This window comes from Coptis chinensis, chromosome 8 (genome assembly GCF_015680905.1).
Source record: "Coptis chinensis isolate HL-2020 chromosome 8, ASM1568090v1, whole genome shotgun sequence".
Taxonomy (NCBI): domain Eukaryota; kingdom Viridiplantae; phylum Streptophyta; class Magnoliopsida; order Ranunculales; family Ranunculaceae; genus Coptis; species Coptis chinensis.
The window spans coordinates 35,916,156-35,941,273 of record NC_141463.1 but is presented as its reverse complement, the minus strand read 5'-3'; the positions used below and the strand labels follow the sequence as shown (position 1 = coordinate 35,941,273).

At 37.5% G+C, this 25,118-nt stretch overlaps 1 long non-coding RNA gene across 4 annotated transcripts; it reads right to left on the bottom strand.

Moving 5' to 3' along the window:
* Positions 1-6,386: 6,386 nt before the first annotated feature.
* Positions 6,387-23,077, bottom strand: LOC147481310 (uncharacterized). 4 transcript variants are annotated; one of them, XR_015205377.1, is made up of 4 exons: positions 22,924-23,077; positions 22,707-22,822; positions 22,553-22,622; positions 6,387-6,906 (listed from the first exon to the last, which is right to left on the bottom strand). It is a non-coding gene; the product is annotated as an uncharacterized LOC147481310 (long non-coding RNA). The 4 variants fall into 4 exon arrangements; XR_015205376.1 differs by having other exon boundaries at positions 22,707-22,834; positions 22,924-23,041; XR_015205375.1 differs by lacking the exon at positions 6,387-6,906 and adding an exon at positions 10,416-10,824.
* Between the last annotated feature and the right edge of the window lie 2,041 nt (positions 23,078-25,118).

Below are 25,118 nucleotides of genomic sequence, written 5' to 3'. Positions count from 1 at the left end.
CATTTCCACACACAAGACTTAGCTCTTAAGTATCAATTAGCTTATGATAGAAAGTAGCCATTAAAGCTTAGTTCTAGATCTAGTTTTTCAATTAATTAATTAGATGTTATTCTTGTTTTAATTTTAGTATTGAATCATTGTTTATCATTCATTAGATAAATAAAATAGTTAGTTCTTGATAATTTCGATTTTGTTATTTAAAATTGCTTAGATCTAATTTCAATTCTTAGTCATTAATGATTTCTTAGTTGTTAATTTAGATTTCAATTATTGTTTAGTTGAATTTAATAAAGTTAGAATCTTTATATTATGTCTTATTCAATTTCATATGAAAATGATAGTTTGATGAATCAAGGCTACACCTCCATTAGAGGGGTTTGATGAAGCCTTGATAAAAACTTGATTGTGTAGTATAGAATCGTTGTAAGAGTCTATTCCACTCTAGAAGGTCATTGATTCGCCATGAAAATGGGTGGACGTCCTCACATGCTAGTTATGAATTGGTGGAGATGTCATGTATAATTAGGGATTAGAACGACCAATTCTTACCGTAAGAACATAAGAATTGGATTACAACAATCTATGCTAGTTTCTTAAGTTGGATTCAAGGTGGATTCAATTCCCCCCTAATTTTTATTCTAGATTCAAACTTTAGTATTCCATAGTATTTCGTAGTATAATTCGTAAAACTCTCATTGACTTTGGTAGGATTGATAGTCGTAGGAAACTTGAATGCTAAAGAACTAAGAATGGAACGAATCTTCTATTCCAACTTTAATTCAATAGTATCGAGAGTAGAAATCTTTGATAATCATGAGTATAGTTCAATTTTAGTTTTACTTGCATTTATAGTCTCATCGCTTTATTCATTAGTAAAACTATCAATTTTACTATTATCAAGAGATATAGGAAGAGGGTTAATCACAATCATGCAAGATCATTTACAAATTTTTAGAGTACCTTATTACTACAACTCTAATCCATCTCAAGTTCATAGACAAACCCGAAACAACGTCGAGTATCGATCCCTAGTAAGATGTACTCATCTTTGAGTTCATCTCACTAGCATGAGGAGTTGTATTAACATTCCATCTCTGGAATATCACTTCAACTCATGGTTTAATTATACACCAGCTGGACAAACTAGAGGGCTAACGGCTACCATAGGATCTCGCACGAGACTTGACCTAGTGTTAACTGGGTCTCGCACGAGACTGAACTGGAGTATCAACACTCTAAACTTAATCAGTCTCAGTCATTTTGGGACCGGATGTATAATTAAAACCTATTTCTTAAGTAGTGATTCTGGACTACTAAAATGCAGCCTGATCCTTACATGAGCATCATTAACCCTCCCCTTAGGAGGGTTTTAGCTCATGGTCCTTGGATGGATTTTATTTCTTCCATGTGTGAAATGAAAAAGTAAGAAGAAGCAAAGGAATAACTGGAAACTTAACTTGAAGAAAAATAGATTTTATTAGAAGTTCAAAACCTCCTGTATCAACCTAACACAAAAGCTTCAAATTGGAGAAAATACCATGCATGAAAAGTAAACAACTAACCAAAATGGAATGCCCCCTTTCTCCAACATCCCTAAAAGATATATCCCCCTCTCTCACGTGAAGCCTTCCTACCTTTTATTTCAAATATGTGTTTTTCCACCAAACCATGCCAAAAGTGGACCTTTCCTACCCACAAGTCTAGTCAAACATTTATTGTTTTGTCTTGTCTTTTCTTGCAAGGTGTCACAAAAGTGTCCATAACTTGCCACTTGTCTATCCATGATGACTCATCATTTCTTGTGGGCCCGCAGAGTGGGTCCACATGTTGTGTCCAGTGGCAGCCCGAATTGTTGGCGTTTTTACAACTTTTTGTCTTTGCGTAGAGATCATCGCCCAGGTCATTCTGGCAGTTCACTTGCCAAAATTGGAGTCAAGGTTTGAAAGATGTGAGCTTCAGAAGTTTGCTGCTTCTTTGCACGTGGTCCCGTTCTTCACTGGTTTTGTCTTGTTGTAATCTTCGACTCTAGTCAGGCTTTGTTGGGCTTCACAGGGGTTGAGTGGGAAGACTTCAAGTATGCACAGTATTCTCATGCTTTGATGCAGGTTTTATCATCATATTCACATTAACTATGAAAACCTATAAAAGTACGAAAATACAATTATTTCATGATTATTAAACACATAATTACCCAAAATGCTATGTCTCTACGGGGTTTAATATTGCAGTTTTAGGTGCTTATCAGGGTAACTAGAGGAAAAACTATCTTTTTGGGTTTTTAACGTTTTTTTGGCTATATCTATCCAAAAAGGGCCTAAATTCTCTCCTAGGATATAGCGTGGTGATCAAGCAAGTGGACATGGGGTCTTTCTATCTGGACATCCTTTGAGTTATCACTCAATAATCATTCAGATGAGGCTTTTGGCTAGATTCTCATAGGATATGGAACTTAATTGTTCTAACGTTGGTCTCAAAAATGCACTGCTATATACAAACAAATGTTGATGCATGCCATTTATGAAAAGATGCAAAAACTATGGTAGGTATATTAGTCTAAGTTCGAAGAATAAGTCCTTACTCTATTACTATAATGAGACTTCTAAACTTTTTATTCATCTTAGAAAAAGAAAAAAAAATTTTTTTAATACTAAACAGAAAAATATTTTTGGTCTTTTATTATCCTTGATGTCGGGTCCTAGCGTGTCTATCACTATGCGAGATTGCATCTCTAATGCTCTGCAGTGTTCTAGTGACATTGTGCTGAAAATGGCGCTGCTCCTGCTGAAAAGTCCGTTGCTCCTCTTTGAAGGTTTGCTGTGCCGCTAGGATAACTCCCTGTGTTTGCCTGAGCTAGTGGATGTGCTGGTGCAAAATCCTCTAGCCTCCATGGTGAAAGTAAATTCCATCCATGGGCTGAGTGAACAATCGAGTGGCATCTTCAGTGAAGTAGTCCACTTACTCGGTAGGGCGTGCTTGCTCGGCGGCTCTAGTTGCAGGTGGATACTAGAATTTCTGGACGTAGTGGGCATAGATAGGACCTGTGGTTGCGTCCTTGACCTCCACTAGGGCGTCTGTAGCATTGAACCCCCAGTGCTGCATGATCCGGGTGACCAGCACTGGTAGAAGGGTGGTTGACTTCTTGGGTTTGCAGAGTTGCTCCCAAATGAAGGAGACGATACAGAAGCTATTCTTCTGCTCTTCAAGAATCCATAGAATATGGAGCATCGCCTTACCTATATCAGAAGGCTTGATTGAACCTATCAGGTTGAAGGTTGTCCATTGAGATACTACCAACTGATTCCTTCGAAGCGAACTCTAAAAGGCACAGTGAGACTTCGGGTTTTTCACCCCCTTGAGAAGACTCTCGACCATCATCACATCGATGGTCTTATGGTCTGGGGACTGTTTCGTCTGAGCATAGACCTACAGGGGAATCCCCAGAATATCACTCACCACCTCCTTGGTGAGCTAAAGCGTGCATCCATCCTTGACAACCATGATGCGGTCATCCTCCCCTCTAAGCATATGGTTACAACACCAACGATTTCCATCCTCTTCGCCTAATCTCAGCCTTGAAGTGCACTTCAAATAGATCGGAATTGAAGAGGATTTGAAAATTTTGCTCCAGAATGATTTTTAAAGATCGAGTCATTTAGAGTGGGAATTGATGAAATTGGGGTTTTTAGTTGGAATGGGGTTAAAATTGGAGGTTGCTGTAAAAAAACATTAGGTGGTGGTGTTTTAGGTGAACGGGCGGTCGCCAGCTGAAGATGACGGGCGTGCGCGCAAGTAGGTGCGGCTAGGGTTGGGGATTTTTTTAGACGACGAAGTCAGTCGAGTGGTCACGTGGGTTATAAAGGATTGATGGTACGTCCCTCGCACGTGCCTCTTTTAAAGGTTTCGAAATTTTGGCACAAGCCCAAATGAAATAGGGTAATTTCGATCTTGTCATTAGTTTCTTGCCAACTTCAAAAGCTGATCCCCGCTTTGTTACTCGTCCAATCTTAACCGTGAGGTACCAAAATGATCATCATCGAAAATGCCACACAAATATATAGGGTACACTCACATCCAATGGTAGATAAAAAACAGGTGAGGAAAAGAAACGAAAAAGAACTGTAGGGAAATATATACAAATGAAAGAAGGAAAATTTTAATTAATTTTTTTGGGTTTTTTAATAAGTACTAATTTTTTAAAAAGGTGGGTCATTTTAAGTCAGATTCCCAAGACTTAGAAGTTTTTTAAACTTGAGTCAATCCCAATCAGATGGTTGAATTACTCTCCGCAGCTGTGCTCGATGAGTAGGTGGCTGACACATGAAAACATTGAAAACTGAATTTTCACTATGAGGTTGAAGACCGGGGCAAGTTGGTGCTTGACAGTTCGAGCACTAGCCTTCTCTCATAGCTTGTCTCTTACGTGCGTATGAACTCTTACCTAAACTATGAATGATTTTCGGTATATGCGTCCATATTTTCAGCTGCAGTTCTCTAGGAAGTGCTTGCACACGATCATTGAAACTTACCCATCTAGTCTTGCTAGGTGGAGGGTTTTTGTTCTTAACAGAAGACATTTTTGGAAGTTTTTATAAAGAGAGAGATTGAGAAAAGAGAAAGATTTTGAGAAGAGAGGGAAATTTTTTGAAAATTTTGTACAAGTTTGAGTCTTTTAACGTCAGATTCTTGAGACAAATAGAGAGGTGGAGGCAAAAGATAGAATTAAACAGAGAATAATATCACGTTGGGTTACTCTATTTGTTTAATTCTCGTTTGGAGACTCCTCGTCTTTATATATATATATGATTTTCTCATGCAAAAGATATCTCTAACCATATAGAGGTTTTGACAAGAAGATAAAATTATACATGAATCCAGTATCATTTTGGTTACTATGAGCGTATAATTTTCATTTTTATATCCTCTAGTTTTGAAAATTATGGAGAGATGTTTTATGAAACTCGTACTTAATAGTTGTGATTCTAAACTCTAATTTTCTTTCTAGAAAACAAACCATAATAGATAATCTTAGACAACTTTTGTGTCAACTCTGTGGCAAACCCAATCTAGACAGGCAGAGCTTCAGCTATGCGAGTTGGGGAATTTACCGCAAGACATGGAATGTCCTTACCCGGGCGAATAGCTCGGTGATATAGGCAACCTTTAGTAAGCAAAACTGATCTCAAACCGCCCCTAGATTGCGTTGTTCTAGGGGTTGGTCTATGTAAAATCCATTTCCCATTTTGTTTTTGAAAAAAATCACACGACTATTGATGTATCGAGAATCTTGCATTAAAAGAACAAATAAAACAATTGTTTTTGAAAAAGAAGTGTAAAATAAAGAAAGAAAAAAATGTATACTTGCTCCACAAGTTCACACTTATTCAAACGACGAGTAAAATGTGTTTTACAAAGAATATGTGAGATATACGTGGACTAAGGCTCCAACACTTACAACCACACACTCTGAGTGGAGTGGTCCGGTTACCTTATTGATGTATTCCTATAAAGAAAAAGGTGAAATGGAATGGGGAAGGAATATATCATGGAAAAGAGGATTTAATCCTTGTAGATGGGATGATTAAGAAAAAATTTAACGCTCCAGCTTCGTTCACTTCACTTGTTGCTTCAAAGGCTGTGTTTGTTTGTTTAAGGTTTGGTACTGCTTGACCTGGGAACACACCTTTTGGGTTTTGTCTTGGGCTAACAAGTCAAGAGATTGTTGCATGGATGCTAGGATTTAGGTTTGTTGTTGCATGACAGATAGCATTATTTCGGTGGGCTTATCTATTTAGACACTAGTTGATGGTGTAATGGGAACTAGGTCTCTTTGGTTGTTGATAGGTGGGTTTTGGTAGTTCTAGTTAAACTGGGATAGAACTAATGCTCTGGTCTGATTGTTATAGGTACATTGTCTTTGTCCTTGTCTAAATATATTTGGTGGGTTATTGAAACCTGGAGGTGGTTGGTTTGTGGAATGTTCGTCCATGTGAATTTTGGATTTGTCTCCATGGTGCATTTAGTACATTGAAAGAACGCACTTCTTTTGGTTGAAGTGATCAAGGGACAGATGGCATCTATATGATTCAAGCTTAAACAAAATTGCATGGTGAGTGAAGTTTTAGATAGTGGTGAGTATACTTCAAAAAGTTTGTTTAAGAGTGAGGTTTATCCTAAATTGTTTAGAGTTTGAATGAGGGAGATGCGAAGAAGAAAGGTAGACTCTTGTATGGATTAGAATGGTTCTAAGCTAATGAAAACATTGAAAGCATTAGTTGTTGTATTGAAATGACTTGAAAACATGGAAGTAAAAATTGATTAAAACTTGAAACAAGAACAAGTAAACAAGATTGAAGGTTAAAACTTGAAACAAGAACAAGTAAGCAAGATTGAAGGTTAAAACTTGAAACAAGAACAAGTAAATAAGATTGAAATAAGAACAAGTAAATAACAAATTGATTGAAATAAAATAAAACAATAAGAAAGTAAAAACATGAATTGAAAAACTAGACAAGAAATTAAACAAACCAAATGGTTTGTATCCTAAGATAATAGATGGTTTCTCTCTCCCTTGCTTTTAGCTTATATACCCCTATTTTTGCCTTTTACAGATTTGCCCTTCTCCATTACAAACTAGACACCTCACACTTCACTTTTGCTTTTGCTTTCTGGTTTCTTCTTGACCAAGATAGGTTTAGGGAGAAAATCATCATATTTAGAGATAAGGGCCTCCATCTCTCGTCTTCTGATTTGAAGTCTTTTACTTTTGACTTTGACTTTGACTGGTTGACTTTGACTTTTTCAGTACTTTTCCATTGCAGCTACTGGCCTTCATAATAAGCATGATTAAGGCTCCTTTTGGTGCTAAGACATAGCTTTTATGATAAGTGGTCTGAAATACTCCTTAACCTGAAAAAGGCAATAAAAGCTATGAGTTGTCTTTTTGTTAAGCATAAGAGGGATTGTAATGTAGCAATATAAGGGTAATAAAATGCACATTTAAGAGTTGATCACCACCCCCAAATAGCATCTTGCTTGTCCTCAAGCAAGGATGAGAGAAAAAACTAAGATCACAAATGAGTGACTTATTATAAGTTATACTAATCTCATTTCGCAGAGTGCGATTCCATTTACCATATGAAACAAGGCCTTAAACCACTAGGAATTCCCTAGTGGACAAGCTTTAAGCCTTGTGAGAGTTTTCTAGTGAAGGTACTTACAAACTTTTTCTATTTAGTACAAAGGGTCTTGTTTCCTTATTTATTCTCAAAAGTTCATACATCTCATTAGCAGTGAATAAGGACAAGCTCCTTTGAACTTAGAATAACATATATACAGTAATTTAATCATCTAAAGATAAATATGCAAAACATGAGCAATGAAATGCAAAAGCAGAGTTGTTTCCTAGGCTTTTGGAAGCTTTCTTAAGGTGGGATCTCACAAGAGTGTGTTGCAATCACAACTCTCTGATAGATTCACTCAAGGTTCGTTCTCTCAAGTGTAGCGGGCACTTATATTCCTCACATACTCAAATGATGTACAAAGAAACCGGGGTCGATTGATCACGCTTGCCACTTACTATCACACCATCCTATTCCTAGTCAAGCTGGAGGTATTTTATTAAGAGTTACGGGACTAGAGTGATGGTTTAGAAAGAAAAAGGAAGGGGAAAACAAAATCTGATAAGTTGAGAAATTGGGTCTTCAAGATACTTGTAAACAGAGAAGAACCTCGTTTTGTTCTTTTGCTTCCAAATTGTGATACATTCTTTTAGCCCTTTGGCTTGGTGACTCAATATGATTTTAAATTTTGGGAGTTCTAACTTTGCTTTTGATTCTTTTTGCTTTTGGTATCTTCTCCTTTTGATTTTGAACTTTTGGGAGATTCGATTTTTTTTACTCCTTTGATTTTTTTGGAGTTTTGGTTTTTGATGGGTCTTTCTTTTCTTTTCTTTTTGAAGTAAATAATTGTTCTATTTTTGTACAATGTCTTCTCTTCTCTTTTTTATGATATCTATCCAGTTCTCAACTCATCAGCTGGGTAAGTTTTTTATTATGGGTTGTAACGGGTTAAGAATTTTTGTGAAGAATAAAAAGGTTTTTAGAAAGGGTGAAGGCTCAAGAGGGGTAACTAGAGGAAAACTATTTTTTTAGGTTTTTAAAGTTTATTTGGCTATATCGATCCAAAAAAGGCCTAAATTCTCTTATAGGATATGACATGGTGATCAAGCAAGTGGACGTGTGGTCTTTCTATCTAGACATCCTTTGTGTCATCACTCAATAATCATTCAGATGGGGCTTTTGGCTAGATTCTCACAGGGTATGGAACTTAATTGTTCTAACCTTGGCTTCAGAAACTCACTGCTATATACAAATAAATGTTGATACATGCCATTCATGAAAAGATGTAGATACTATTGTACGTATATTAGTCTAAGTACGAAGAACAAGTCCTTACTCTATTGCTATAATGAGACTTCTAAACTTTTTATTCATCCTAGAAAAAGGAAACAAGACTTTTTAATACTAAACGAAAAAATATTTTTGGGTTTTTTCGAAAAAAAATTTAGAAAGGAAGAAATATACTATTATATCTAATATATATAAAATGCATAGTTTTTGCAAAATGTTACTATACCACCCCCAAATAGAAGTATACTTTGTCCTCAAAATATGAAGAGATAAGGAAAGAGATTACCATAGAAACATAAACAAAAATGATGATACACCTATATTATGTTCTTCATGATGAAAATACGCCACCCCCAAATAAGGTTGGGGCGTGGGTTGTCCGATATAGAACGAGAAATACATGGTTTATTATACTATGGATATTTATTCTACTATGAAATCTTTTTGGGTTTTTGTATTTTTGAAAACATATGAAATACAGAAGATCTAACATGCATACATGATTATTATTACACTAACAAGTGAAGAAATAAAAAATATATAAACAACTATCTATACAAACACATATGAAATGTGTGTGGTTTGTTTTTTTTTTTTGAAGAGTAAATGTTTTTCCCAATCTAAAGGTATCTCTAATCATAAAGAGTTTTTGACAAGAAGATAAAATTGTATGTTGATCCGGTATCATTTTGGTTACTCCGGGGTGTATAATTTTTATTTTTATATCCTCTAGTTTTGAAAACAATAGAGAGATATTTTAAGATACTCGTACTAAAAAACCGTGATTTTTAAACGCTAAGCTTTTGAAAATAAATCATAACATGTAATCTCAGGAAACTTTCGTGTCGGCTCTTTATTGAACCCAATCCAAATGGTCGGTTTGTGGCTTCATTATGTGTGTGTTAGGGGTTTTTCTTTAGCAAGAAGACATAATGAAATGGTTTAGCTGATTGGACACTAGTGGGTGGTGGAACTAGGTCTCTTTGGTGGATTTTGGTAGTTCTGATTAAAAATGGAATGGGAACTAATGCTCTATTTTGATTATTGTAGTTACCATGCCCTTCTCTGAATGTATTTGATGGTAGACGTGATCATATGTTGGTGAGCACGGGACAATTGGTATCTATATGGTTTAAGCTGAGACAGAAAGTGTATGGTGACATGGGCGACCCTTAATAACACATAACTGATTCTCAAACCGCCCTTAGAAAAATGGAGTTGCGTACTTCTAGAAGTTGGTGTAGACACCCCATTTTTGCACCCCATGCATAACTCATTCATGATTTTGCCTTAAATTAAATTTGATCATATAAGGTGATTTGCATTCTAGAGACTTTATTTCTACATCAAACTTCTTTTTATTCATCTTCTATTAGTATCTTTAGACTCTCCTCATCATGTTCTAGCTATGGCTGAAGTTTCGTTACTTTTTAATTTTCGAGCTGAAAATGACCAAAATGCCCCTCTAACCTTTTGGAGCCCAAATTTCAAAATTTTCCACTCTTTGTTTGGATAGTATTGTTTCATATTTGAATTCCCCTTGAAAAATCCTTCGGAATGAGTACAAGCTTTCTTAGGTTCCTTTTGGATTTCAAAAACCCTAATCTTGCCCTATCCCGTTTTAGCCCGTTGTGCGCGTTGTTCAGTGCAATATATTTGTAGAGTAAGATTTCGACCCAAGGGTATTTTTCAGAGTTCATGGGCCTTCCTAATGGATTAGTGAACAATTTTTGTGAAGAAGAGTTTGCCTAATTTTTACCCAGTCAAAGGAAATTTGTAGTGTTAAGAAAATAGTCAAAACGAGCCTTTTTGGTTTGATTTGGACATGTGCTCATGGGCTGTGGATCTAGCTCGTGTTGGAACCTTTTCATTAGGGTTTCTAGACTATTCTCAAGCCTCCAAAGCCCTAGATAACCTTCCTTATTTGTTTGATTTGATCTCTACAATCAAGAATATTCTAGAAAATATGTCATTTTGGAGCCATGTTTGGAAACTCAAGATTATGGGAATATTGAGGACGTCTAGGGTTTCATTTTTTGCCCTAATCCATCTATAAAACCAAGAAATCAAGGGCCAAGATAGCAACTCTCTTTCCACCTCTTGAATCAAGGGCCAGATTTATGAGGTGCATCAAGAAAGATATCAAGCCATTGGATTTTTCTTAATCAATACTCAGCCGTTGGATCAAACTCATTACCATATTAGAATTCACACCCAAACATATTACCATCTGGAACAAGTTATTCTGAGCTAAGGATCTTCAGCTAGTTATTCAGAGCTAATAGCTTAGTAGTCTTCTTTTCTTTAGTGTTCTTCATCTTTCTTTCTAGTTCTTCATTTTTAGCTATTTTTTCTCCTAGTTCAATCATAAGTAGAAGCTCTATTTCATCGAAAGTTGTTTCTTCTCCCAAATCACCTATTTCAATCATCAAAATTGTCAATTCAAAATCAAGTTCATCATCATCATTCATCAACAATCAATCAATCAATCTATAATCAAGTATGAGGCAACATTCCAAACAAGATGATATCTCTCTTTTCTCTTCATTTACCATTACATATTGGAATTATTTTTTAGTCGTATTATAGTATATAGTTATTAGCTTTTAAATAATTTAGTGAAGATCATCCAACTTGGTAGTTAAAGTTCAAGCTTTCTTTATTCACCTATCTTCACAACCGCAACATCAATAGAAGTTAGGTTGGTTTTACCAGGCGAGTGTGGGTGCCTAACACCTTCCCACATCATACCTCGACTCCCAAACCCAATAATCATCTAGTTTCGAGGGCTAGTCCTTCACATAGGTTTTACTCAACTTTTCTTTAATAAAGTTAGTGGAGACTATAAAATCAATTGCATAGACCTAGGTACACATTTTTGTGCATACAGGTTTTTTGGTGACTCTGCTAAGGAGTTCCCTAGATAGTCAGACTTACATTTTCTTTTGAGGTGTTCAGTTAAGATAAGAAAGAAGAAGGCTTATCCAGAAGCTAGTTGGAACAGAAGGTCAGGGTTAAGGTTATCTCGTGCAACCATTAACTCGCTATTTGAAATAGAGAATCTACCAAGCGGTTATTCTCAAGCGTTATCTCTGCCACCTTTATCTTCATCACAGATGTCTATGCCACAAAGAAGTTCTCCACTAGGACCTGCGCTTGAGTTGGACTCTGGTGAATCATCAGCCCCTACCAGTCAAGAGGAATTGATGGAGAAAGCGATGGAAAAGATGTTTCTCAAAATGATGTCAAAGTTTGCAATAACTCCAAGTCTGGGTCAACCCCAACAACCAAGGATCACACTACCCCCCATGGTTAGTCCCAACCTTACCATTCTACCAACCTCATTACCCACTCCACATGCTATACATAGATCAACCCAATTGCATGTTCCAATGCCAACCTATACTCCATCCCAATTTTTTCCTCAGGATAACCCAACCTACATGCCTTAACCTTTAACTCATCAAACTTTCCAAAGTCTAAACCATTATCCTACTACAACCATGATGTCTAACCCATTCATGTCTAAACCCCAACCTATTTTCCACAAACTCTATAACCACTATTTTATATGAACCCCAATACCAAGTGCAAAACCCAATCCAACCACAGGTTGACCCCGTAATGGAAAAGATTAAGAAATTGAAAGAAGCAATGATCAAGATGAAAGGTGAAGACTTGGACCTTGATAATCTATGTCCATATCCATATATCAGAGTACCACATGGATTCGAATTTCCAAAGATAGAGCGATATGAGGGAACCAGTTGTCCAAAGGCCCACATTTATATGTATGCAAGTTATCTAAAACTTATGGGAATTGGGCCAGAACTAATGGTTCAACTGTTCCAGAGGAGTTTTAAGGGTGCAACCCTTACTTGGTGGATGAATACTGAGACATAAAAAATCAAGACTTGGCCTGAACTGGTAAATACTTTTATAGCTCACTTCTCGTACAACACTGATATCCAAATGGACCGAATGCAACTTGAAGCTTTGAAGCAAGGTCTAAATGAGAGTTTTACTGAGTACATTACAATATGGAAGACAAAAGCAGCCAAAATCATTGATAGGCCCACAGAGCAGGAGTAGATCAGGATGGTTATGAAGATCTTGAATCAAGAGTATGCGACTAGGCTCAGTGCTAGTTATCATCCGACATATCAAGCCTTAGTTGCAGTTAGATCACAAATTGAAGATGGGTTATCATCTGGCAATATTTCTCCCCTCAGCTCAACATCTAAGGGATCTAACCCACAAAAGAATAAGCATCCCACTGTAATGGTGAACAACAAAGAAGCCAATGTAGTTGCTGCACAAGTTTAACCTCAGCCACATATACAAATATAAATTCAATCGAAGGTGGCAAACAATCCTTCTTCCAATCAGATTGCATATCCTCCAAGACAACAAGGATAAAAAAATAGAGGGTTCCCCAAGCCATAGAGGCAGTTTGCAGAGCTACCGTACCCATTGTATATCGTTCTCAAGGCTTTGATCCAGCAAGGCCTAGTTACACCATTGCAGCCTAGGCCTCCACCAAACCCGATTCCATACTGGTATGGTAATTCAAAACACTGTGATTTCCATCAATCTCCAGGACATCCTACAGAGAAGTGTGGTGCTCTTAAACATACGATCCAGAATTTTATTGAATCGGGAAGAATTGATGTTTCACATCTTGGTACTCTGAGTGACAACAAATCCATTGACATACTATAATGGGGGAGTTCACACATTAGAGCCGGTCAAGACTAAAGATCCAGCCTCTTTCATTACTCCTATCAAGCAAGAGTCCAATGTTAGCACCACAAAGCCAGTCAATCTTCATGATGCAGTTAAGAGAATGCATGGGGCAAACAAAACCTATGGGCATCGAACTAAATGAGGTGGTGACGCCATTTAAACTGACTAGAGAGCACTTGGACTCCTTTATGATGCAGAGGCCCGCTACAAAATGGGTAGATCCTTTAAATATATCTCAATCCGCAGCATCACAAGTTGGGTCAAAACCTCAAGGACCAATGATTCACTAGAATCTAACTCAGCAACAGGTGATCCCAAATCCTATCACAATCCCCAAGGTCCAGTTTGTGCCAACCAAGAGTCACAATACCAAGGAGGTTCTAGAGGAGAAGTTGATTGAGCCTGAGAAAAGTGAAGATGACTCAGTAATCTCACTATATCAGTTCAAGCAATTAGAACCTAGTTTGATAGAGGAATGTGTTGAGACTCACGGTTTGACCAAAGGAGGAAGGATATACAAGCCACCACACTTACAGAAGGATCAGGTTTTGGCCCAACAGCCTAACCCGACCACATCTACTAAACCAGAGAAGTAGGATGGTAATGAAGTAATCTAACAATTGAAGAAAACCAAGTCCAACATTTTCATATGGGGTTTACTCATGGCATCACCCCAACATAGGTAAGCAGTTTTTCAAGCCTTGAACCAAGCTCATGTTCCAACTTCTATCTAGCCGGACGATTTGGCGCGTACAGTCGCTTCCCTCAGGAAGACAAACTCTATAATATTTTCTGATGATGATCTGACAGCAGATGGAATAACTCACATGAAAACATTGACTATTATGGTGCATTGCAACGGCCATACGTATCTATTTGTACTGATTGACAACAGATCCGGTTTGAATATCTACCCGGTCAATTCTATTAAAGCCATTGGAATCATGCCAGAAGATTTCACTTTTACTAAGGATACAGCCAGAGTAGTCATGGGTTTGAAAATCGGAGAAGAGAAGTCCTTGGCAAGCTCACAACTAACATCCAAATCAGACCAGTCACATTTAAAGTCATGTTCTTGGCAATGGACATCGAGGCTAATTACAATTTCCTTTTGGGCAGACCATGGCTACACAAGGCGCACTCAATTCCATCTACACTTCATAGAAAGCTCAAGTTTGTATGGCAAGGGAAGATTATTTGCATCACTGGTGATTTGGAGGATCTGGACTCTTTAGAAGAGCATAAGGTAATACCAATGATTGAAGGAAATTATAACTACACTGAAGAACCACTAGGGATTGTGGAGTTTAGAGCACCAGACAAGGAGAAGCTCCGTACCCCATTTTGCAATGGAAATCCTAAGACGACTTAGTTGTTCCGTGAGAAGAACTATTTTCCAAGACTTGGATTGGGGAAAAACCAAGACGGCATTTTAGAACCGCTGCAGATTCCTAGTCAAGATGATCGAAAAGGGCTAGGCTATATTGAGGAAATTGTGGAAGGACTGTCAGAATTGTTTATCGATTCTAGTGCCACGGTGAATTTTCTTGGATTGGCTCTACCTGATCTAGGGGCAGAGATTGATGCTATTATTGATTCCAACATGTTTTGGGGTGAAGATGATGACCCAGATCCAAACTCATAAATTACTGCTTCAGAACCATATATTAATTCATATTCAGGATATCACCAACTTAGGTTGGATCATGAGGCTAGACAGTTTAGTTGGATTATAATAAGGTTGGATCGACATCCTCCTCATCAGGTATGGACTATACTCCATCTTTTACTTTGGCCAGTTCGCCAGGGTTAGGATTTGACCCAGGAGACAAAACTGTCACACCTTATCATGTTCAATGGGACCCTCAGACCATACTTGATTTGGATGATCTGTTGAATATGGAATCTATTGTTGACCCAGTTCTAGTAGATGTTGAGAACATGCCACTTTCTGACTCCCAGACGCAATATGAGATTTGGGAAAGGTTTTTAGAGACCTTATATTCTGATAAGGATCCATTCATTGATGAAGACTATGATGATTGGGGAACACAAGTCATTAATGATCCAATCCCCAGCCATCATATTGCTCTGGTTGAGCCATCGGATGAATCTGATAGGGCTCAAAGGCCATGAGACTTTTTGTTCTAACTCCTTTTTGTATATAGTTATATTTCAAATATTTCAAAAATCCAAAAAAAAAAAAATCAAATATTTCAAAAATCCAAAAAAAAATCAAATATTTCCAAAAACCAAAAAAATCTTGATATTTCAAAAAACCCAAAAAAAATAAAAAATACAAAAAAATACAAAAAAATCAAAAAAAAATTCAAATCCACAAAATATAATTTACCCATTTGCCTTAGTGCAAGATTATTGAATGACTTGTGAGGTTATTATGATCCCCTCTCCCCCGACAATGATGAAGAAATGGACAATGAAGCTGCTGAGTCCATTCTTTGTCATGAAAAATATGAGGATAGACAGACGTCAGTCATTGTGGAGACAAAGATAATCAACCTTGGCACCACCGATTAACCACATTATGTGAAGATTGATATAACCTTGATCCCCTCTGAGCGTTGAAGCCTAATCAAATTACTAAAAGAATCCTAATAAATCTTTCGCTTACCCATAGATTACCCATACCTATTTTTATAGAACTTGTCATATTCCAGGGGCATCATTCCATCCATCTTTAATCACGAAACAATCACCCCCATGTTATTTATCCCAAGAAGGTGTTGAAAAAAATCCTAGTGCAAGGGGCAAAAAAATCAAAAAATCAAAACCCTGTAAGAACTCAAAATGCTTAGAGTTATACAAAATAATTGACACTGGTCCAAAAATGGAAAACCTAAACAAGGGGCAGTTTCATTCGAAATTTGGGGTCCATATGATCATCTCACTACCATCATTTCAATTGTTTATCCCCTTTCATATGACAAGTTCTACAAAAAAAAAAAAATCCTATCCTCTCTTTCTATGCCCATCATCTAAGCCTACATTACATTCTCACGAAAGTCTGCTCTTGATCTCTAAGTCCACTATGTCCCGAGAAAAAATAAATAAATATATATATATATATGAAAAAAGAAAAAAGAAAAAAGAAAAAAATTGAAAAAAAAATGGAAGGCATTGGAGGATTCACTACGTCAATTATTAAGCCTAAGATTGATTTTTCAATAATAATACTTTTAAATATTCGGTCCAATAAAACGTGGAAAAAATTGTTTTAAAACTCCTTTAAAATTCGAAATTTGGTCTTATGCTTTATGCTCATGAAAAATAATACAAATGTTTTTATTAAAAAATAATTAAGGAATAATTTTAGGTGTCATTCGATGCTTTGTGAAGGTGAATAATTCAAGTAATTATCAAAGGGAAAAGAATTTGTCATCTTTAATTCAAAAACGTTTTTAGGTGCCAAGTTTGATGAAGCAATCAAAAGGAAAAGAATGTCATCTAATTATCCAAGTTTGATGGTTGTCCTCATGCTCATCTTCTTGTCGATAACTCATTCCCCCACCCTCACTTGTTATTCAATCATTTGTGGTATATCTTATTATGTGGATAAAAAAATGTTTTGTTTTCTATTGTTTTCAAAATGAATTTCCAAAAAAAAAAAAATGATTTGTTTTCAAAAATTTGGTTTTTATTTCGGATGGATTATGAAGAAAAATCTAGGATGACATTATAAATACATAGAAAATTCTGAAGCAATAATATCCAAACTAAACCATGGTTTTAGCATGCATACACTACAATCTTTCTAACTATTCACACTTTAATGGGCTCCATTATGTGGCGACTGGGTGTCACTTAGATTAAGAAACTCCTTATCGTGTGCTCCTTTTTCTTTCCTATTTTGCTACGTTAGAGAGAAGTTTGCTCTCCCTTATCTCTTCTCTGGTCTATTCCGTTCCTTTTTTGGTAACTTTTCCTTTTTACCATTAAACAAGAAAGCTCAAATCTTAGCTCTTCTTGATTACTATGGCAAATCAAATTCCTTCTTTCTCTTGGAGTTCTTTGTTTCGCAATCCTTCGAGATCTTCAACTACCACTGTTCTGAAATCTTTGTGATTCGACCGTGGACTGTTGATTTCTCAACGTTAAGGACTTGAGTCGATTCTATTCCCGACTGGATTAAACTCTCTAAAGTTCCACAGGAGCTCTGGACCTTAAATGGTCTTTCTTATATTACTAGTTTGATTGGTATTCCCCTTTGCATGGATGAAGCCACTGCGAAAAAGCAACGATTAAATTTTGCTAGAGTTTGTGCTGTAATTCCTGTTGTGTTTGATTATCCTTCAAGTATAAAGATTAAGATACATGGAAGACATGTGGTTATTGGTGTTGAATATCCATGGAAGCCTCAAGCTTGCTCTCACTGTAATAGATTTGGGCATGTCCTCTCTAAGTGTCCAACCAGACCTGCACAAGTTTGGGTTCCAAGAAGCCAGCAAATACTAGAAAGAGATGAAACTAGCACCCAGGTAGTACCAGTGGAAGGAACTCTAAATGGTGGAATAGAAACTAGAAATCAGATAGTGATTCATAGATCTCAAGGATGTACAACAAGTGAAAGGGGTGAATCCTCTTTGGCAGGCAACTTTCCAGTTTTAGTTAGCAGACAGGGTGCTGGGCTTCTGAGGCCGTCTCTTCCTTTTCAAAATGGATTTCTAACTCCCCTTCGTTCCTCTCCAAGCAACTTAAGGCCTATAAGGTCTGAACCCCAAGAAAATTTAGTCTTAACTATGGAGAATGCATTCTCAGCCCTAGAGAATTGCACTGACCTTGTTGAGGTTGAAGAACAGAGTAATGGTATAGAAGAGATTATAGACAATACAGTGCCTAAGAAAGAATTGCAGTAGTTCAATGAAACGGGAGAGGTCTTCTCTGAGCTAGTTCAAGGAGAGGAAACCATTGAGGATGACTTGTCTGAAAATGAGCCTGAATTGTTTTTGGATGTTGCCCCGCTTAGAATTTCAAATGGAGATGAATATATCCATGATTTGCCTCTGACAGCAAAGGGGAAGTCAAAGAATAGCCAGACGCAACAAGTGCAAGGGAAAAGACCTAGAGGCAGACCACTTGGGTCCGTGAACAAAAAAAATAGTTATAGATGATTAAGATAGTAGCATGGAATGTAAGAGGTATGAATAATGTGACCAAGGCCAAGAGCCTTCGTTCTTATAGGATCACAAATAAAATCTCTTGTTTGTGTCTACTGGAGACTAAAGTTAGAGCTGATAAGTTTGATACTATTAGTGCAGTTTGTTGGCCTTCTTGGAAGTCTTTGCATACGTATGCAAGCGGCCCTTCTGGTAGGATATGGATTGGATGGGATAGCAATTTGATGACTGTTACCAAAGTGGAGGAAAGCTCTCAGTTTCTTCACTGCTTTGTCAGTTTTCTACCCACATCTCATTGTTTTCATCTCACCGTGTGTTATGCTAGTAATAGTAGAAGAGAAAGGCTGGTTCTTTGGAATGATTTGGTGAACATTTAGAAAACTATTCAAGGGCCTTGGACAGTTATGAGGGACTTCAATAATGTGTTATACTCCCATGAGCGAATAGGGTGTGCCCCTGTTCACCCGAGAGAGACTACACCTTTTCGAATTGCCTCATAGAAGCAGGGTTGTATGATCATGCTTTCTCTGGATGTCAGTATTCTTGGACTAACTTCGATGGCAAGTTTTCAAAAATTGATAGATGTCTAATTAATGTGGCCTGGACTGATTTAAAGCTCAATACTTCAGTGGAATTTGCTACACAAGGCATCTTTGATCACACTCCAGTTTTTTTGAGTTTTTATGAAGTGGCAAAGCATAGCCCACCTTTCAGGTTCTGCAATTTTTGGCTTCTCCACCCAAACTTTAAACAAACGCTCTCTTCTTGTTGGAATCTGCTTCCTCAAGGAAGTCCACCATTCATGTTGTTTAAAAAGTTGAAAAACTTGAAATGTACTCTCAAGAGTTGGAGTAAATCCCTTTTCTCCAATATGAGTGGTACTATTGCGAAACTCAAAACCCAGCTAAATGAGGTACAGATGCTACTTCAAAGTAATCCTACAGACCAAGCTCTGCTTGTCAGTGAGAGAAGTGTCAAAAATGAGCTATGTAAATGGCTCAAAATGGAGGAAGAGGATTTGAAACATAGATCTAATTGTGACTGGTATATTTATGGAGATAAATGCAATGCTTACTTCCACAATTCTATAAAGGAGAAGAAAAATAGAAGGGCTATATGGGCTATCAACGAGTTGGATGGTACCGGAAGAGAAGGGCAGGATCAGGTGGCTGCAGCTTTTGTAGGCTACTACAAATCCTTACTTGGTACTAAATCAGATGCAGTTTGTAGTAGCCAAGTTCTGGAGACTATTGATGTCACGGTTATTGATGCTTCTAGTGTGCAAGCTCTTGAAGCTGATATCTCAGACTTAGAAATAAAGGAAGCTTTGTTTTCCATAGCAGATAACAAGAGTCCCTGGACCAGATGGCTTTAATGCTAAATTCTTCAAAAAATCATGGGACATAGTGGGTAATGACTTCACTCGAGCTATTAAATTTTCTCTTAATTCTTTCAATATCCACAAAGGCACTAACTCTGCCCTGCTTAGTCTGATTCCTAAGTGCATTTCTCCATCTAGGGTAGATGAGTTTCGACCGATTGCTTGCTGTAATATTATTTATAAATGTATTGTAAAAGTGATAACCAAAAGGTTAAAGAACTGCATTTCCTCCATTAATTCTAGGTCTCAGTCAGTCTTTGTCCCTGGAAGAGATATACAAGATAATTTGTTGCTTGCTCATGAGTTTATCAGTGGCTATACTAGAAAAAGAGGTTTAAAAAGATGTGCTATTAAATTGGATGTAACGAAGGCATATGATTCGGTTTCTTGGCAGTCTCTTTTGCTTATTCTTCAGAGGTTCATAATCCCAAGAAAATTCATTGATTGGATCTATATGTGTTATTCTTTTCCCCAGTTCTCCGTCCTTGTTAATGGACACTCTGAAGGCTACTTTGAAGGTAAAAGGGGCTTAAGACAAGGCGACCCGCTATCGCCTTACCTTTTTGTTATGGTTATGGAAATTCTAAGCCATTTCCAAAGCCATTGCTGCTCATTCTAAGTGTAAGAAGTTGGGCATCTCCCACTTATGCTTCGCAGATGATGTTCTCCTCTTCTGCAAAGGGGAAATGGATTCTATAGTGGCCATCAAGGAAGCTGTAGCTTCATTCTCCTCTCTAACTAGTCTTACCTTTAGCAATACAAAGACTACTCTTCTTGCAAGTAGTCTCAGTGAAAATGAAGCTTCTGAGTTGGCGGCAGTTCTCGGTATTGAGGTTATTCATCCCCCAATTGCATATCTGGGTTTACCACTTACTGCTAGTAGGCTTGGAATTAAAGAATGTCTTCCACTTGTTGAAAAGCTCATAGGCAAAATTTCTAATTGGAAGAATAGAACTCTCTCGAGAGCTGGTAGACTGGAGATTATAAAATCTGTCCTTTCTTCTTTTCAAGGCTATTGGTCAAGAACTTTTGTGCTTCCAAAAACTGTTTTTGATAAAGTAGCAAAAATCTATAACAAATTTCTTTGGGCAGGACCAGGTATGAAAAAGAAAATGCACCATAACAATCATGAGGTTCTCAGACTTGCAAAAGATCAAGGTGGACTAGGGATTGTTGACCCAAGGACATGGAATAGAGCCTCTTACTGTGGACTTGTTTTTAGGATTGCAAATAATGATGAATCTCTATGGGTAAGGTGGACTTGGGAATATCACATAAGGGGGTAGATGTTCTAGACTATGAAGATTCCCAATGATATTTCTTGGGTCTGGAGAAGCATCCTGAGACACAGAAGCACTGCTAGGAAATTTGTTAGATATATCATTTCTAATGGTGCCGATACTTTCTTTTGGCACGACCCTTGGTGCACTAGTAAGCCTTTGTTCTTGATTCCTTTGGCTAGGTCCTCCTTCGACTTGGCACCTGATGCTAAAGTCTCATAGATCATAAGTAGTGGAAGATGGGCAGACTGTATAGTTTCCATGCCAGATAGCAACATAAAGAAGTACATCCTCCAAACAGAAATTTTCACTAAGTTGGAAAAAGACAAAGTAGTTTGGACTCTAAGTCCGTCTGGTCTGTTCACGGTAAAATCATCATACTCTGTCCTTAGACAAGTGAGGCCTCAAGTTAAATGGTGGAGAGTAGTGTGGGGAAAGTTTTGTATCCCAAAACATTTCTTCACTATGTGGCAACTGTTCTCGAATTGCATACCCACTCGGGATAGGCTTATTCAGAAAAAAGTTCTACATGATTCCAAGTGTTGTTTTTGCAACTTATCCTCAGAAAATTCAAAACACTTGTTTTTTTATTGTGTGTTTTCTAAACAAGTATGGATGGCTGTAAAGAGAGCTATGGGGATGGAAGGAGGTGTTCAGGACTCTCACAATGAGTGGTACTATATCTTCAGGCAATGTAGAACCAATTGAGTTAAATTTGAGATTTGGAAAACTTTGATATGTGCTACAGTACATGCCATATGGACTGAGAAATTACAGACTAAAAAAGAATGGGAGTAAAAGTCATGAAGAGGTTAGTTCCAAACTCTTCAATTCTATGAAGTTGTATTTATAGCAAGTCCTGGAAAAGACCAATGACTCTTCTGAAGCAAGAGGTATTACTGAAGCGTTAGATATTGATGTGGAATTTGTCACAAGAGTTTATAGATGGTGTCGGTGGGAAAAGGAACAAGATGGTATTTGTGTGTTGAATACAAATGGTTCAGTGACTTCCTCTTCTAATGGATATGGTGGCTCTATAAGAACAAATCATGGGGATATGATTATGGCATACTGTGGGAGCTCAAAGCACAACTCAGTCCTGTTTTAAGAATTAAAAGCAATGGCAGAAGGGTTGAGGCTCACAGTAGAACTTGGCATCAGGAGGCTATATGCACGATTTGATTTCTTACGAGTGGTTTGCATCATGAGAAAATCTGAGCAACCACCATGGTATTGCTTAAATGTAGCTGTTGCTATTGCTAGGACATGTAGTATGTTTGATGTATTCAGAGTGGATCATGTCTTTAAGGAATGTAATCAGGTAGCGGATTACATGGCTAGGGTATGTAAGTCACAAATTGACAATTTTGTAATTTATAGTCCTCCTCTGGACCAAAAACTAGCTACAATAGTGGAGATGGACTGTAAAGGTACTTTGTATTTGAGGCCATGATCTATAAAGGTTGAGGTACCCTTAACCTCTAACTTTTTCTAAAAAAAAAAAAAAAAACTATTCACGCTAACATAGTTGCATTGTTTTCATGCATATATATTGTATATTTCACTCCATTATAATGTGTAGAAAGAAATAAATTGTCTAACCTTGGCCAAAGAAGTTTCTCCCAAGTTCCATAGGTTTCCAAGACATCAGATTACAAGAGTGAGAGCAAGGCTGCCATTGGTGAACAAGGTAAGTGAGATTCCATTTCCAACAAAGAATAAGTATCAGTTCAAAAAAAAAAAAAAAACGCATTACCATAGCACGCAGCATGGCATGGTTTAGATTGTGTGGCACTTTGATCGGCACCATCTCCTGTTCTTTCTCGTTTGCAAGCAGGTACGCGTTCTTATTTCCAATCGTATTTATATGGGCTGCGGCACGAGCTTGATTTATATTTAGTGAAGTCGCATGTCATTGGAATAGTTTAATTTGGAAAAAAGACAAAAATAAAAATGGCAAAAGATTTGCTTACCACGCTGGTGGGCACTCCTCGAGCTTCGGCTTGCTGGACTTCGGTTAAGGCATGGCTCTCTCTTTCTGTGTTTATATATTGTGTGATATTACACCGCCTGATGATTGCTTGGGAAAGCTTGTACGTAAATAGGAAGTTTTGTTTAATTAGAAACGGTTGATTTGCTAAAGGACAAAACTATTTGAATTGTCAAAGATTCTTTCCGATTATTAAAGATCTGTTCTTTTTAAAACTGATTCGGTGCACACTAAGAAGGAAGGTCGGGGTGCCCCTTACCTGTTTGCCACCAGGTTCGGTCCTGTTCAACCCGATTTGGACAAGTCTGACCCGATTTTCACCAGTTTGACAGTTGACCAAAAGTTGCTCAAAAAAAACTTTAAAAAATAATGAATATTAGTACCATGGGGTTCTTACCCTCAAGTGTGAGAAAATATTCATCAAGTTTTTGTTTTCTTCACCGCACTATTGGCAACCATTTGATCATTATATCATTTCAATAACCATTTTGTGCAACATTAAAATTGTTCGCGAGAATAATGTCAGTTTTTACTAACAGCCTTACGAATTGATCAACATGAACTCATAGTGACAGTCTTTTCCAATCTAAGTATATTTGAAAGTAATTGATTGATTGATTAATTGAACTTGAACATCACCATCCGCAATGTAGGGGAATTTCTGAGTATCCCCTGATCTTACTCTGTGCCTTGTGATTCGGAACCTCTTTTTGACAGAGAAGGGATGAGATGATTTAGAGTTCAGGGTTGAACCACCTGGCGGCTGCCTACGTATCTCCTTATTTATTTAGAAGAATCAAACCCTATTTTGCATAGTTCTTAAGAGTTAATTCCTATGGTTTATATAGGAAAAGTTTTGAGAGTCATAAGGTTAGGCTTAACCTCACCGCTTATGAGTTCCCTTCCATCTTCGGACTCTGCCTTCCTATTAGGAATCCTCTCCTTATGAAAGTCTGAATCTAGACCATATCTTATTAGATGTAGGTTTTCTTGTTGATCATAATATCCCATCGTATATGGAAAGATTATATCTAAAAGTTAACTCTTGAAGATATGTCATTACGATTCCTTCCTTATCATCAAAGATCGCCCTCTTCAGTTTCCTTCTGTTCATGAACTGTCCATATCAGTTCCTAACGACTTGGAGAACTGTTATGCTTAGAGGCGATTAATCACATGCCTGGCACGTGCTTACTAAAAACTTGTGATAAACGCGAGATCACTTATTCATAGAACTGATCCGATAGCTCTCGTCTCATTCTGGACATCTATAGTCCTGGGTCATTTTCCTCCCACGTGCCATATAGTTAGTGACGGGAAATCCCCCTACAGATGCCCCCTCTCGTGCCATCTAGCACGTGGGCGCTTGAAGCGACACTACTTTTGGGCGCGAGAATCTTTTTCTTAAACAGTTATCGAAACTGCTTATGGGCTCAACTAATTAATGCTTCTGAAAAGATGGCTCGAACAGACACGCCGTTTCCCGAAAAAGGTAATGATGGCAGTTCTATCCCGAAAAGATGCAATGTTTGGGCTAATCGTAACCGTCCATCTTATCTATATATAAAGGATCTGGTAAGAGAACCCTCATTATCTCTTCCGCTACCTTTTCCCTGTATACTGAACCATTTGATCTCCTATTAGGGTTTAACCAAAACTCCAAACTTTCTTTCTTCTCCGATCATGAATCCCAACTGGTCACTTATAAACTTCGGGGATCTTTCTTCCCTGGAACTGATCTAAGAGAAATTTCACATCCCTACCGATATTGGTCTTGAGTAGGGGAGATTGTCTGATGAGTTGGCCTACAAGGAAGTAACACTCATCATAATCAGTCAACTTAGGGCCGGACTCACCCTTACCCTCCACCCACTGTTAAGAGAATGTCTGCTCCACTTCAATCTTGCTCTAGGTCAAGCAGCACCCCTGTTCTACAGAATTGTCATGTATTCTGCCATACTGGCAAAGAAACATGGATTCGTTTTGAATCGTTGGGTGTTTGGGTATTTTTATGAGGTCCGCCGTATTCAGGATCAATCTTACTACTACCTCATGACTAGAGACAAGAATTCATATTGTCTTTTTCTAGGGGAAGCAGAGTGACGAAGGTTGGGTTGATCACCACCTTCAAGTGTTGGGCGATGCGTGGAACGTTCGTCCTCCAGATGTTGATGGTGA